General features: G+C 62.2%; 3 non-coding genes across 3 annotated transcripts; 2 read left to right on the forward strand and 1 right to left on the reverse strand.

Moving 5' to 3' along the window:
* The first annotated feature begins 1,747 nt into the window (after positions 1 to 1,747).
* On the forward strand, positions 1,748 to 1,819 carry TRNAP-CGG (transfer RNA proline (anticodon CGG)). The gene has a single exon. It is a non-coding gene; the product is annotated as a tRNA-Pro (tRNA).
* A 3,123-nt stretch (positions 1,820 to 4,942) lies between these two features.
* Positions 4,943 to 5,014, forward strand: TRNAP-CGG (transfer RNA proline (anticodon CGG)). Its single transcript has one exon. It is a non-coding gene; the product is annotated as a tRNA-Pro (tRNA).
* Positions 5,015 to 11,831: 6,817 nt separating this feature from the next.
* Positions 11,832 to 11,903, reverse strand: TRNAP-UGG (transfer RNA proline (anticodon UGG)). Its single transcript has one exon. It is a non-coding gene; the product is annotated as a tRNA-Pro (tRNA).
* Positions 11,904 to 12,290: the final 387 nt, after the last annotated feature.

The following is a 12,290-nucleotide window of genomic DNA, read 5'->3' on the forward strand; positions in this document are numbered from 1 at the left end:
CTGCAACGTTCTTGCGGCCACGTCGGCCCGGCCCCGGGACTCGGCCCAGGCCCCGCACACGAGGGCTGGAGCGCCAGGTCCCGCTACGGCGCGAACCTCCCCCGCTCATCCAGGGCGCAGCCCGGGCCCCTGGCTCCCCGCCGAAGGGCTGCGCTGGGCACCCCTCTCCCCGTCGCGGGGCGGATCCGCCGGCAGCGGGCCCAGGCCGGGGGATTCCCCGGGACACGGGACGGGCAGCTCCCCAGAGCCTCGCTCCCGCCGGAGCTTGTGCTGCGAGTCCCACACGGCTCCAGGCGCGTCGGGGTCGGGGGCTGGTCCCAGGGTGGCCTGGCGCAGGGAGACATGGCCCTGCACCCCCTGGCTGGCTTGGCCCTGCCCGGGTGTGGGCCGCTCCCCGGCCGAAGTCTGTGGGCAGCTGATCTGGGGCTGGTTCCCCAGCTGACAGCGGGCGTTAGCCACAGCCGCCCCACGCGGCCTCCTCGCCCCCCGCCCCGACGGCGGCGCTAGGCACAACCGTGGGCTCAGCCCGGGCAACTCGCACGCCGCCTCGCACGGCCTCCTCGCCCCCTGCCCCGACGGCGGCGCTAGGCACAACCGTGGGCTCAGCCCGGGCAACTCGCACGCCACCTCGCACGGCCTCCTCGCCCCCCGCCCCGACGGCGGTGCTAGGCACAACCGTGGGCTCTGCCCGGGCAACTCGCACGCCACCTCGCACGGCCTCCTCGCCCCCCGCCCCGACGGCGGCGCTAGGCACAACCGTGGGCTCAGCCCGGGCAACTCGCACGCCACCTCGCACGGCCTCCTCGCCCCCCGCCCTGACGGCGGTGCTAGGCACAACCGTGGGCTCAGCCCGGGCAACTCGCACGCCGCCTCGCACGGCCTCCTCGCCCCCCGCCCCGACTGCGGTGCTAGGCACAACCGTGGGCTCAGCCCGGGCAACTCGCACGCCGCCTCACACGGCCTCCTCGCTCCCCGCCCTGATGGCGGTGCTAGGCACAACCGTGGGCTCAGCCCGGGCAACTCGCACGCCGCCTCGCACGGCCTCCTCGCCCCCCGCCCCGACAGCGGTGCTAGGCACAACCGTGGGCTCAGCCCGGGCAACTCGCACGCCGCCTCGCACGGCCTCCTCTCCCCCCGCCCCGACGGCGGCGCTAGGCTCAACCGTGGGCTCAGCCCGGGCAACTCGCACGCCGCCTCGCACGGCCTCCTCGCCCCCCGCCCCGACGGCGGCGCTAGGCACAACCGTGGGCTCAGCCCGGGCAACTCGCACGCCGCCTCACACGGCCTCCTCGCCCCCCGCCCCGACGGCGGCGCTAGGCACAACCGTGGGCTCAGCCCGGGCAACTCGCACGCCGCCTCACACGGCTGGTCCGGCCGCTACATCCCCGTGGGGCCTGCCATGGGGATCGGGGGGTCCTGGGCACCCCAAGGGCCGAGCGTGTGCCGGGGCCTGTCGGAGAAGGGGCAGCGCGAGGGACGGGGAGGCGACAGGCTGGGGAGTGAATACGCCCCGTGGATGGCTGATGGGTCTCTCCTAATGCACCCGCCTGCCGTAGCCAAGCAGGACCTTGTGGGAATGAGCCTCAGAGATCCAGTGGCAGGGAGTTCCAGGGGCCGCTGCCAGCACTGGAGGCGCCCGTGAGAGGTGGAACTGGAAGGGCCGGGCAGGGAGCGATGGAGCCACCGGGCCAGGCTGCGGCGGGAGGTGCCTGGCTCACAGCAGGCGCTGCTCCAGGCTTTCCTGTCTGGCTTGTTGGTCTAGGGGTATGATTCTCGCTTCGGGTGCGAGAGGTCCCGGGTTCAAATCCCGGACGAGCCCAGTCTGTGGCCTTTTGCAAATGGCCTTTGGGAAGCGGCAAGATGTGGGGCAGGGAGCAGCAGGGCTGGTGGGTGACCGAGCAGGAGGGGAGGCCTGCGGGGGACCTGGCGCCCCTGCAAACAGCTCTGAATGCCGCGCTCCTGCTGTACCCTGCAAGCAAGGGGCTAATGAACTTCAACAGGCCTTTACCGAAAGTGAAACCTCTTTCCAAAGCCACTGCCCCCTGTAGCTCTCGCTCAGCCTGGCCCATCTCCTCCCCCTGCTGCCTGTTTCCTGTGCGTCCGGACTCTCCCAGCCAGCTCTCCCTGCGCCAATCCGTACGAGCAGCGTCTCAGACGCCTCTCGGAAGAAGCTCTCTCGATTCTAAAATACACGTTGTTGCTCTAGCCACAGCAACAAATATGGAACAAGCCACTAGACTGCTGGCAGAAATACGGCACTGAACCCACTGTCCCTACTACGTGACAGTCTCTAGTCCACACAGGCGGCGTCTGGGGCTGACAGACCGTCTCTCCGGCCCCACTTCCAGGGCAACGTCTTGTAGTGTGGTGCTACGGTGAAGTCATACACCGCGGGCTGGGGCTTGGCATCATCTCCCCTGGGCGCATAGGCAGGTGCAGGATAAGAAGCACTCCATACCCGCCCATCCGAAAGTCGCTAGGTGTACGGTCCTTTCTTCTCTATGATTTTAAGAGATGTGAATTTATGGTCCCCTTTGCGTAAAATTCCAGGTTTTCTCACTCTACTGAAGGAACCACACTCAAACTTCGGTTCCTTAGCCCCCCGCCCTTTGTCTGTGAAAGACTTGGACTTTTCTTGGCTCTGTTCAACTGTTTTTCTCACAGCATCCTCGTTTGGTGCATCAGGTCTGGACTTTAACATTCCAGCAATGTTCAGTCTGTTTTCCATGCAGTAACTCTGCGGGTGAGCTTTGCGTTGTGGCACGTCATGGAGCCCTGTAAGCTTGCAAGAAATCAGTAGTGCAGGTTATCCACAAGCGCCCTTCCCGTTTAGCCCTTTGCAAACTCTCTTTCCAACTTCTGTTAACCCTTTCCATTTCCCCAGTGGCTTGAGGGCAATACAGGGACGATCTTCTATGTAAAATGTTTCTCTCTCTGCTAGAAAAGTTTCAAATCCCACAGAAGTAAATTGACGACCATTATCTGAAACCAGTTCTGTGGGGTTACCTTCCCTGCTAAAAACCGTAGAGAGGAACTTAATTACTGTAGCAGAAGAAACTTGCGATGTAAACGCTACCTCAGGCCATTTACTGAAATAGTCCATTAAAGTGATGGCATAGCGACAGTCAATTGGAGCAGTATCAAAGGGTCCTACGATGTCAATCGCAGCTTTATCCCATGCAGAATCCGGAAGAGGAACAGGCTGTAATGGTGGGGTACGTCACTGCTGTCTTATCATGCATTTGGCAAGTGACACAGGATTTTATGATTGCTTCAGTGTGGGAGTCCATCCCTGGCCACCAGTACAGATCCCGTAGTCGTTGTTTGCTTCTGACAATACCTTGGTGAGTATCGTGTGCCGGGTGAATGAGTTTGGGCTGTAATTCTTCTGGCACCAGTAACCGGTGTGTACCTCGTAGCACCCAGCCATCAAGCAAAGAGAGTTCATCCCGAATTCTAAAATAAGGCAGCAAAACTGGGTCAAGGTTTTTAGGGTTACTGGGCCGTCTCTGTCAGAAATTCCTGTAGCTTTTGTTGAATTGGACATGCTGAACAAGCAGCTTGGACTTGCTCTCTTGTAACCACAGGAAGAGCACTTGTAATAAGCACAACTACTTCATCCTCATCCTCTGGGGGACCATCTGGTGAAGACAAAGGCAGGTGAGAAAGGCAATCAGCTAGCAGCCCCACGCCCTGGAGGCAGGAGAGAGAAGCTAGAACAGGATCCCCCACCACGGCAAGGGAGAAGCACCGTACAGGTCTGGCTTCACTGACAGGTGACATTTAGCAGCCCAGGACCTGCGGCCGTTCAGCAGGGGATCTGCTCAGGCTCAGGCCAGTCACGGATTCAGGTCTGGCCGGCAGGGGGCTTCCGCCACGGGGAGAGGCCGGGATTCCGGAGTGGACAAGGAACCCAGGAGCCCTGCTAGGTGCCCCCTAACCACAAACCCCCAGACGCGTCGGTGGAGGCTGTGAGGGGAGGCACCCACAGCAGCTCGGACATTCCTCTCCCTTGGGCAGCCACTATCCTGCAGCTAGGGTTGCCAGATGGTTGAACCAAAAATACCAAACACCCCCCCCCCCCCCAAAAAAAAAACACCAGGGAAAAATGTTGTTGAAGAAAATAAAAGGGGGGAGAAACCAAAGTTGTTGAGCAAAAAAAAGGGGGGGGGGCTCCAAGACTCATTAAACAAAAAACAAACAAACAAAATTCAATAATAAACCAGCACGGCCCCTTTCAGTGTCAGAAGGGAGCGGTTGAGCACTAAGACCCAGGGGAGGCATTGCTTTCCCTTGGTCTTTTTGCAGGCAGCCATTTTGGGTTCAACATGGCTTCCCTGCAGAGCCAGGTAAGCATGGGGTCTGGGGGTGCTGGGGGGAGGCAGCCTGGCAGGGTGGGGATGCCGGGTGCGGGGGTGTTGGGGGACTGGGGGAGAGAGGCCAGGTGCGGCGCTGAGTTTTTGTAGGTTGCCAGGTGTCCGGTATTTTCGCCTCCTGGCTGGGAAGAAAAATCAGAAAATACTGCGGGGACACTTGAGGGGTCCGGTATTTTCTGAATTTTTTAACCAGACAGGAGGCAAAGGAGGTCAAAACCGGACACCTGGCAACCCTACCTGCAGCCGGATGGTGGGCCGCACTCGAGCCTTCGCCACGGAGTGGCAGCCGGACAGGCCAGAAGCAGCAGCCGGCCAAGGGCTGACGGATCCCGCAGCAAGGCTGTTCAGGAGGGACCCCGCCCCGCCAAGCGACAGTCCTTGCGTAGTCCTTTGGGCGGGACCAGCAGCAAGGGGGCTGAGTGCACTGTCTCTGTGCCCTATGCAAAGTGTCCCGCCCGTGAGAGGTGGAACTGGAAGGGCCGGGCAGGGAGCGATGGAGCCACCGTGCCAGGCTGCGGCGGGAGGTGCCTGGCTCACAGCAGGCGCTGCTCCAGTCTTTCCTGTCTGGCTCGTTGGTCTAGGGGTATGATTCTCGCTTCGGGTGCGAGAGGTCCCGGGTTCAAATCCCGGACGAGCCCAGGCCTTGTGCTTTTGGAAACCATTGGAGCAGCAGGGCTGGGGGAGCAGCATGAGGATGCTGGAGAGGGGCCCAGAACTGCAGGGTGCTGGCGAGGCCACAGGGGGTTCCATAGAGGAATCCGGCCTCCCTCCCCTACTGGAGTTCTCTGCAGGGGTGGACAAGGCGGATCCAGTGGATCTAGTGCACTTAGATTTCCAGAAAGCCTTGGACAAGGTCCCTCCCCAAAGGCTCTTAAGGAAAGTAAAAATCAGGACTCTGTAGCACTTTAAAGACTAACAAGATGGTTTATTAGATGATGAGCTTTCATGGGTCAGACCCACTTCCTCAGATCAAATAGTGGAAGAAAATAGTCACAACCATATATAGCAAAGGATACAATTAAAAAAAATGAACACATGTGAAAAGGACAAATCCAATTTCAGAACAGAGGGGGAATGTGGGGGGGGGGGAAGGTAAATGTCTGTGAGCTAATGATATTAGAGGTGACAATTGGGGAAGCTATCTTTGTAATGGGGAAGATAATTAGCGTCTTTGTTAAGACCCTGGCGTAAAGTGTCGAATTGAAGCATGAATGACAGTTCAGAGGTTTCTCTTCCAAGTCTGGTGTGAAAAGGCCTTTGAAGCAGGATGCAGGTAATCAAGTCCTTGAGACAGTGTCCTTTCTGGTTGAATTGGAAGAAACTGGTTTTTCTCTGTGATCCTGTCTGATCTCTGTTGTGTGGGCATTGATCCTTTGGCGAAGGGTCTGAGGCGTTTAAAGCCAGGAACCAAAGGGTAGGAATAAATGGTCAGTTTTCTGAGTGGGGTCCCCCAGGGGTCTGTCCTGGGACCCGTCCTATTCACCGTATTTATACATGATCTAGAGAAAGGGGTAAACAGGGAGGTGGAAACTGGCAGACGATACTAAACGGCCCAAGAGAGTTCAGGCCAAGCAGACTGGGAAGAGCTTCAAAAAGATCTCCCCAAACGGAGTGATTGGGCAACACAATGGCAAATGAAATGTAATGTGGATAAGTGTCAAGTAATGGCCGCTGGGAAAGAGAACCCCACTGTACGTTGTGACGTAGTGGGGGTACCTGGCTGGTTTCTATGCTGCTGGCTCTGGGGGAACCCCCACTGGCTGTCGTGGGGACCACGACCCAGCAAAACAGGATGAGTCACTATGCAAACCAGTGGCCAGACACCCCCCATGGAGAGGAACAAAGGAAGGTGGAATGCTGCCTTGGCTGGGGGGCAGGGCTGGAAGTTAGGGAGTTGGTTGCTGGCTGTCGGAGGGCATGGAGGAGAGCCTAGGAGAAGGGGCTGGAGTTTAGGGGCCCAGTCTCCCCCATCTCAAGGGGGCCTGAGGCATCCTAGCCCAGTTCCTGTGACCAGACTACATCTGTGCTGCGCTGTGCTGGAGGAGCAATAAACCACCCTCAATTCCACTGGCTGGTGCAGTCTGTTTGTGCCATTTCGGGGTGCAGGAGACGGGGAACCCCCAACGCGCCGTCACACTGGTGTCAGAAGTGGGATGCACTGCACCCCGTGGATGGAGCTTCCAGCGGCAAGCGACAAGGCGCAGTAGAAGCAAGAGCCCTGGAGCCAGGCGTGCTGGAGACAGAGCGAAGCGGTTCCTGGGAATCGTGGGGCGCTGCAGCACTAGACTGGTGAGTCTGCACCGAGGGGCCCAGCGGGCAGATGGCCTACGCCCGACTCTTGAAGGCAGAGCTGGTGGAGCTGTGCAGAGAGAGGGGCTTGCCTGTGCAGAAAGCAACCAAGGCCCAGCTGATTACCCAGCTGGAAGAGAATGACCAGCCACAGGGCCAGGATCTTGTCCCCAGGGGAAGCAGCCAGACCCCCCCTGAGAGTGTGTCAGGCTCAGAGAGGGGGAGGAGCGCTGGAACCCAACGGAGAGATGAGACAGCGTCTCCCGGGAGGCCTGCAAGTAGCCCATCTAGGGCAGGGGCCAGCCCAGCGGAGCTGCGGCGCCTGGAGATCCAGCTGCGGATCAGGGAATTGGAAGTAGAGGACCGAGAGAAGGACCGCCAGGACCGAGAGAGGGAGCGCCAAGATCGAGAGAGGCAGCGGCAGCATGAGCTGGCCATGGCAAAGCGGAGAACCGGCGGGGCACCGGCTGCGCCAAGTGCGGATGGGCCCCAGGGTCCCAGGACTGCCAGGCGCTTGGAGAGGCTCGTGGTGGCCCAATTGAAGGACATGGGTGACATAGACGGGTTCCTCAGTGCCTTTGAGAGGGCCTGTGGACTGCAACGGGTTCCCCCAGCTGACTGGCTGCAGGAGCTCATCCCCGCACTGAGCCAGGAGGCGGCCGGAGTGCTCAGTCAGCTGGAGGACCTACAGCCAGGGGATTACAACCGAGTCAAGGAGGCCCTGCTGCACAAGTTCGGGCTGACCCCCGAGATGTACAGGAAGAAGTTCCGGGGGGTACAGAAAGGGCCACGGGAGACCTATGTGGACCTGGCCTCCCGCCTGGCGCAATACGGCCGCAAGTGGGTGTCTGGAGTCAGAGCCCAGACCGCAGAGGAGCTGCTCAAGCTGGTCATGATGGAGCAGTTCTATGAAGCGTGCCCACCCAAACTGAGGCTCTGGCTCAAGGACCGGAGACCAGAGAACCCCCAGGAGGCCGGGAGACTGGCGGATGAGTTCACGGAGAGCCGGTCCGGGTGTGAACGGGAGTCCCGGAGAGAAAGGGAACCGCGCAGAGATCGGATCTCGGCTGAGCGACGGAGGGAGTCAACTACGGGGCGAGACCAAGGAACAGGTCGTCTGCGCCCCAGAGAACCAGCCAGGGCCTGGACAGAGACAGCCCAAAGCCTAACTTGCCATCGCTGTGGGCAAAAAGGCCACAAGAGGGCTCAGTGCACCAGGTCCCAGGACCGGGGACTTTCCAGGGTTAACTGGCTGGGGCGGGAGGAAGGGCAGGCTGCCCCAGAGGCAGGGGCTGGCAGGCAAACCTCAGCTCAGAGAGAGGGGAAGGATGCTCAGTGCACCTCCCCTGGGAGGTCTGATTCTCAGGAGGCGGATTTCTCCGTGTACCGGGTGGGGGCAGGACGGCCCCTGCGGAGCGAGTGCCTCATACCCCTGGAGGTGGATGGTAGGAAGGTGACGGGCTTCTGGGACACGGGGGCGGAGGTGACTCTGGCCCGATCCGACATAGTGGCCCCGGAGCGGATACTACCCCACGCGCAGCTGACCCTGAAGGGCATAGACGGGTCCCCGTTTAAGGTGCCTGTAGCCAGGGTGCATCTGAAATGGGGGGCGAAGGAAGGCCTCAAGGAAGTGGGGGTGCACCCGCACTTGCCCACCGAGGTGCTGATGGGGCATGACCTAGAGGAGTGGCCCCATGAATCCCAGCGGGCTCTAGTCACTACCCGGAGCCAGAGCCAGCGGGGGGCTGACAACGTGGGTCCAGGGAAGGACTCCTGGCAGCGTCCTCAGGGTCCCATCCCAGTGGACACGGGGTCCAGCCAGGCTGGGACTCCGGACCTAGGCAGAGGTGGGGGACAGGTCCCGATCCCTGCCTCAGCAGCTGAATTCCAGGCTGAGGTGCAGGCAGACCCCTCCTTGCAGAGGCTGAGGGACCAGGCTGGCCTCCATGCAGCTCAGCCCCGGGGGAGAGGTGGCCAGGAGAGATTCCTGCGGGAGCGTGGGCTCCTGTTCCGTGAGTGGCTCCCCCCCAGGAAGGCGAGGGCATGGGGTGTCCAGCGGCAGCTGGTCGTCCCCCGAAAGTATCGCCTCAAGCTGCTGTATTTGGCCCACGACGTCCCCGTTGGGGGCCACCGGGGGATCCGGAGCACCCGGCTGAGGCTGCTCCAGCACTTCTATTGGCCGGGAATCTTTACAGCCGTGCAGCGGTACTGCCGGTCCTGTGACTCCTGCCAGAGGGGCGGGAAGGCCCAAGACAGGAGGAAAGCGGCTTGGGGGTCTCTACCCCAGATAGACCCTCTGGGCTGGCTGAGAGAGTTATGGGAGGGGAAGTCCTCCCTGGATGGAGCATCGGGGGTGGAAGCCGCCCTGGCTGTCCAGAGAAGGCTCACTGGGCTCATGGCCCCGGCCCGAGAGACCCTGGCCAGAGATCAAGGCCAGCGGAAGGGGGGGTGTGACCCCCGAGGACAGGCCTGCGCCAGTCGCCCTGGAGCGGGGCGGCGAGTGGACAGAGGGAAGCCAGCTCATGTGGGGCCTCGCCACGGCCGGCCTGAGTCAAGGGGAGCACCCATGTCCCCGGGGCGGGTTCCCACGCAGAGGACCCGAACTTCCCTAGGTCACGAGCGGAGTGACCCTGCTCAGTTCGCTCTCGGAGGGGGGAGAACTGTGACGTAATGGGGGTACCTGGCTGGTTTCTATGCTGCTGGCTCTGGGGGAACCCCCACTGGCTGCCGTGGGTACCACGACCCAGCAAAACAGGATGAGTCACTATGCAAACCAGTGGCCAGACACCCCCCATGGAGAGGAACAAAGGAAGGTGGAATGCTGCCTTGGCTGGGGGGCAGGGCTGGAAGTTAGGGAGTTGGTTGCTGGCTGTCGGAGGGCATGGAGGAGAGCCTAGGAGAAGGGGCTGGAGTTTAGGGGCCCAGTCTCCCCCATCTCAAGGGGGCCTGAGGCATCCTAGCCCAGTTCCTGTGACCAGACTACATCTGTGCTGCGCTGTGCTGGAGGAGCAATAAACCACCCTCAATTCCACTGGCTGGTGCAGTCTGTTTGTGCCATTTCGGGGTGCAGGAGACGGGGAACCCCCAACGCGCCGTCACTACGTACAATATGGTGGGGACTCATTTGGCTACAACTACCAAGGGAGAGACCTTGGAGTCGCTGTGGCTAGTTCTCTGAACACATCCATTCAGCGCAGTGGCCGTCAGAACAGCGAACAGCACGTTGGGGATCGTTAAAAAGGGGCTAGAGAATAGGAAGAGACCCCAGGGCGCTGGCACCCAAAGCGAGACCCCTGCCCCGAGACCGACAAAAGGCAGCCTGGAAACACTGTCGCGTCTCCCTCTCTGAGCCAGGACACCTCCCTCTGCCCCCTTCGCATCAGTAGCTGCCTCCCGCCTGCAGGCTCCGCCTCTTGTGGGCGTGTCCCGGTTCGGCATGAGCCGGTGGAACTCCCAGCCACTGGATGTTGGTCTGGCTGGCCTCAGGCTGTCCAAGGCGCGTTCTTAGTGCTAATTACGCTCGGCTGCGGCGGGATGGGGCATGACAGCCACTCCCTGCAGTGCGGGGTTCTCGGGGACCCTGGACTTGGGGGAGCGGGTGTGAGGGACACGCGGGGCCGCAGGCAGGGATTAGCTGGGAGGAGTATCCAGGCGCTCGGGGCTGGGAGAGGAGAATGTGCTGGGAGGGTGCAGAGCCATAAGGGCCCGACCAGCACAAGCTACGGCGGCTGCGAGGCTCTGGGGGAGCGGCCGGTCCTGTGTCCTGGAGAATCCCCCGGGGCCTCGGCCAGTCCTGCCGGTCCCGTGTCCCGGAGAATCCCCCGGGGCCTCGGCCAGTCCTGCCGGTCCCGTGTCCCGGAGAATCCCCCGGGGCCTTGGCCAGTCCTGCCGGTCCCGTGTCCCAGAGAATCCCCCGGGGCCTCAGCCGGTCCCGTGTCCCGGAGAATCCCCCGGGGCCTCGGCCGGTCCCATGTCCCGGAGAATCCCCCGGGGCCTCGGCTGGTCCCGTGTCCCGGAGAATCCCCCGGGGCCTCGGCTGGTCCCGTGTCCCGGAGAATCCCCCGGGGCCTCGGCTGGTCCCATGTCCCGGAGAATCCCCCGGGGCCTCGGCTGGTCCCGTGTCCCAGGGAATCCCCTGGGGCCTTGGCCAGTCCTGCCCGTCCCGTGCGATTCCGCTCAGCGCCCAAACCCTGCCCTGTTCCTCTTTGCTGTGCCAAGACCCCGCCTGCCGGGAGAACATCTCCCCGGCCTCAGAGCCCTCCCCTGCAACCGCGGGCAGCCGGCTGGTGCCGGATTCACCACATCCTCTGCAGCGCGCCCGCCCGGCCTGGCTCGGGGGCCCAGCAGCCTCTGCAGGGGGCCGTGGCTCAGGCTGCTGGAACAGAGCTCCCCAGAGCCCGCGAGGGATCTCCCAGACCCGTCGTGCAGGGGACGGATTTCCACGCAGAGTCCTAAGGGAGTTAGCCCCCCCCCGGGCTCCCAAACCCACCTTGGCCTCAGCACCCCTGTCAGCCACCTTCACAACGGCGCCCACCCAGATCTACTGTTTCTAAAAGGCGAAGGCCTGGGCTAGAACCCAGGCCCTTGCCTATCCCAAGCCAGCATCACACCCTGCGATCAGTGAGCCAGACCAGCAAAAGCTGCCTGGTGCCTTCTCCGGGCCGGGCGATTCACACTGCTCTCTGCCCACTTCCCTCCTTTAACAGCTGCCGCCTCCCTGCAGGCCCCGCCTCTTGTGGGCGTGGCCAGCTTCGGCAGCAGCCGGTGGAACTCCCTGCTGCTGGATGTGCTGATCCCTTGGCCTCGGGCTGTCAAAGGCTCATTCCCAGCTCCACGGACCAGTGTCCTGCTGCGTTTTCCTGCCTCCATCCAGAGCTGGCGTCTCCTCCCTTCTCCGTCCCAGCGGGAACGTTCCACAGCCAGCGGCGGGGTCTGTGCTCCGTTAACCCTGCTCTCACCCTGAGCGCCGGCTGCTGGCACGGTGCCGTGTGTGTGACCAGCAGCTCAGGAAGTCCCCGGCCAGCCGGGCGCTCGCTCTGCAGCCCTCCCAGCACCCGGCCCCATCCTGTCCTGAGCTTTCGGCACCCTCCCACCAGCCCTTCCCTTCCCTTCCCCCGAGGCTTGGCACAGGCTAGCACCACGGCCCTTTCCAAAAGCAGCAAGAGAGGGCTCGTCCGGGATTTGAACCCGGGACCTCTCGCACCCAAAGCGAGAATCATACCCCTAGACCAACGAGCCAGGCAGGGAAGTACTGCCCAGGAGCTGCCTCTGGCCTGCAGGCCCCACCACCCTGTGGAACTCCCCACTGCTGGACAAGCTGAGTCACAGCCCCAAGGCTCACACACGTAAACACCAGCATCTGGAGTCGATCACATCTGGATTCTCAGCCTCCATGCGGCTTCGCCAGCAGCCTGTCCCCTAAGCCCAGCCAGCTGTGCGGGGGAGGCAGGGCCTGCCCTGGGTCACACTCACGAGGGGACGGGAGCAGGCGCCACCAACAGACACGATTTCAGCTTCCTCCCCCCACGGCCCTGCTGCTCCGGGGGGAAGAGGCAGGAATGCGCGGCCGGCTGCTCCTTGTTCTCCGGATACCCCGCCCCCCCCGCAGCCAGAGGGGTCCCAGCC

The sequence above is a fragment of the Pelodiscus sinensis genome, chromosome 30 (genome assembly GCF_052426305.1).
Source record: "Pelodiscus sinensis isolate ZL-2025 chromosome 30, ASM5242630v1, whole genome shotgun sequence".
Lineage (NCBI taxonomy): Eukaryota > Metazoa > Chordata > Testudines > Trionychidae > Pelodiscus > Pelodiscus sinensis.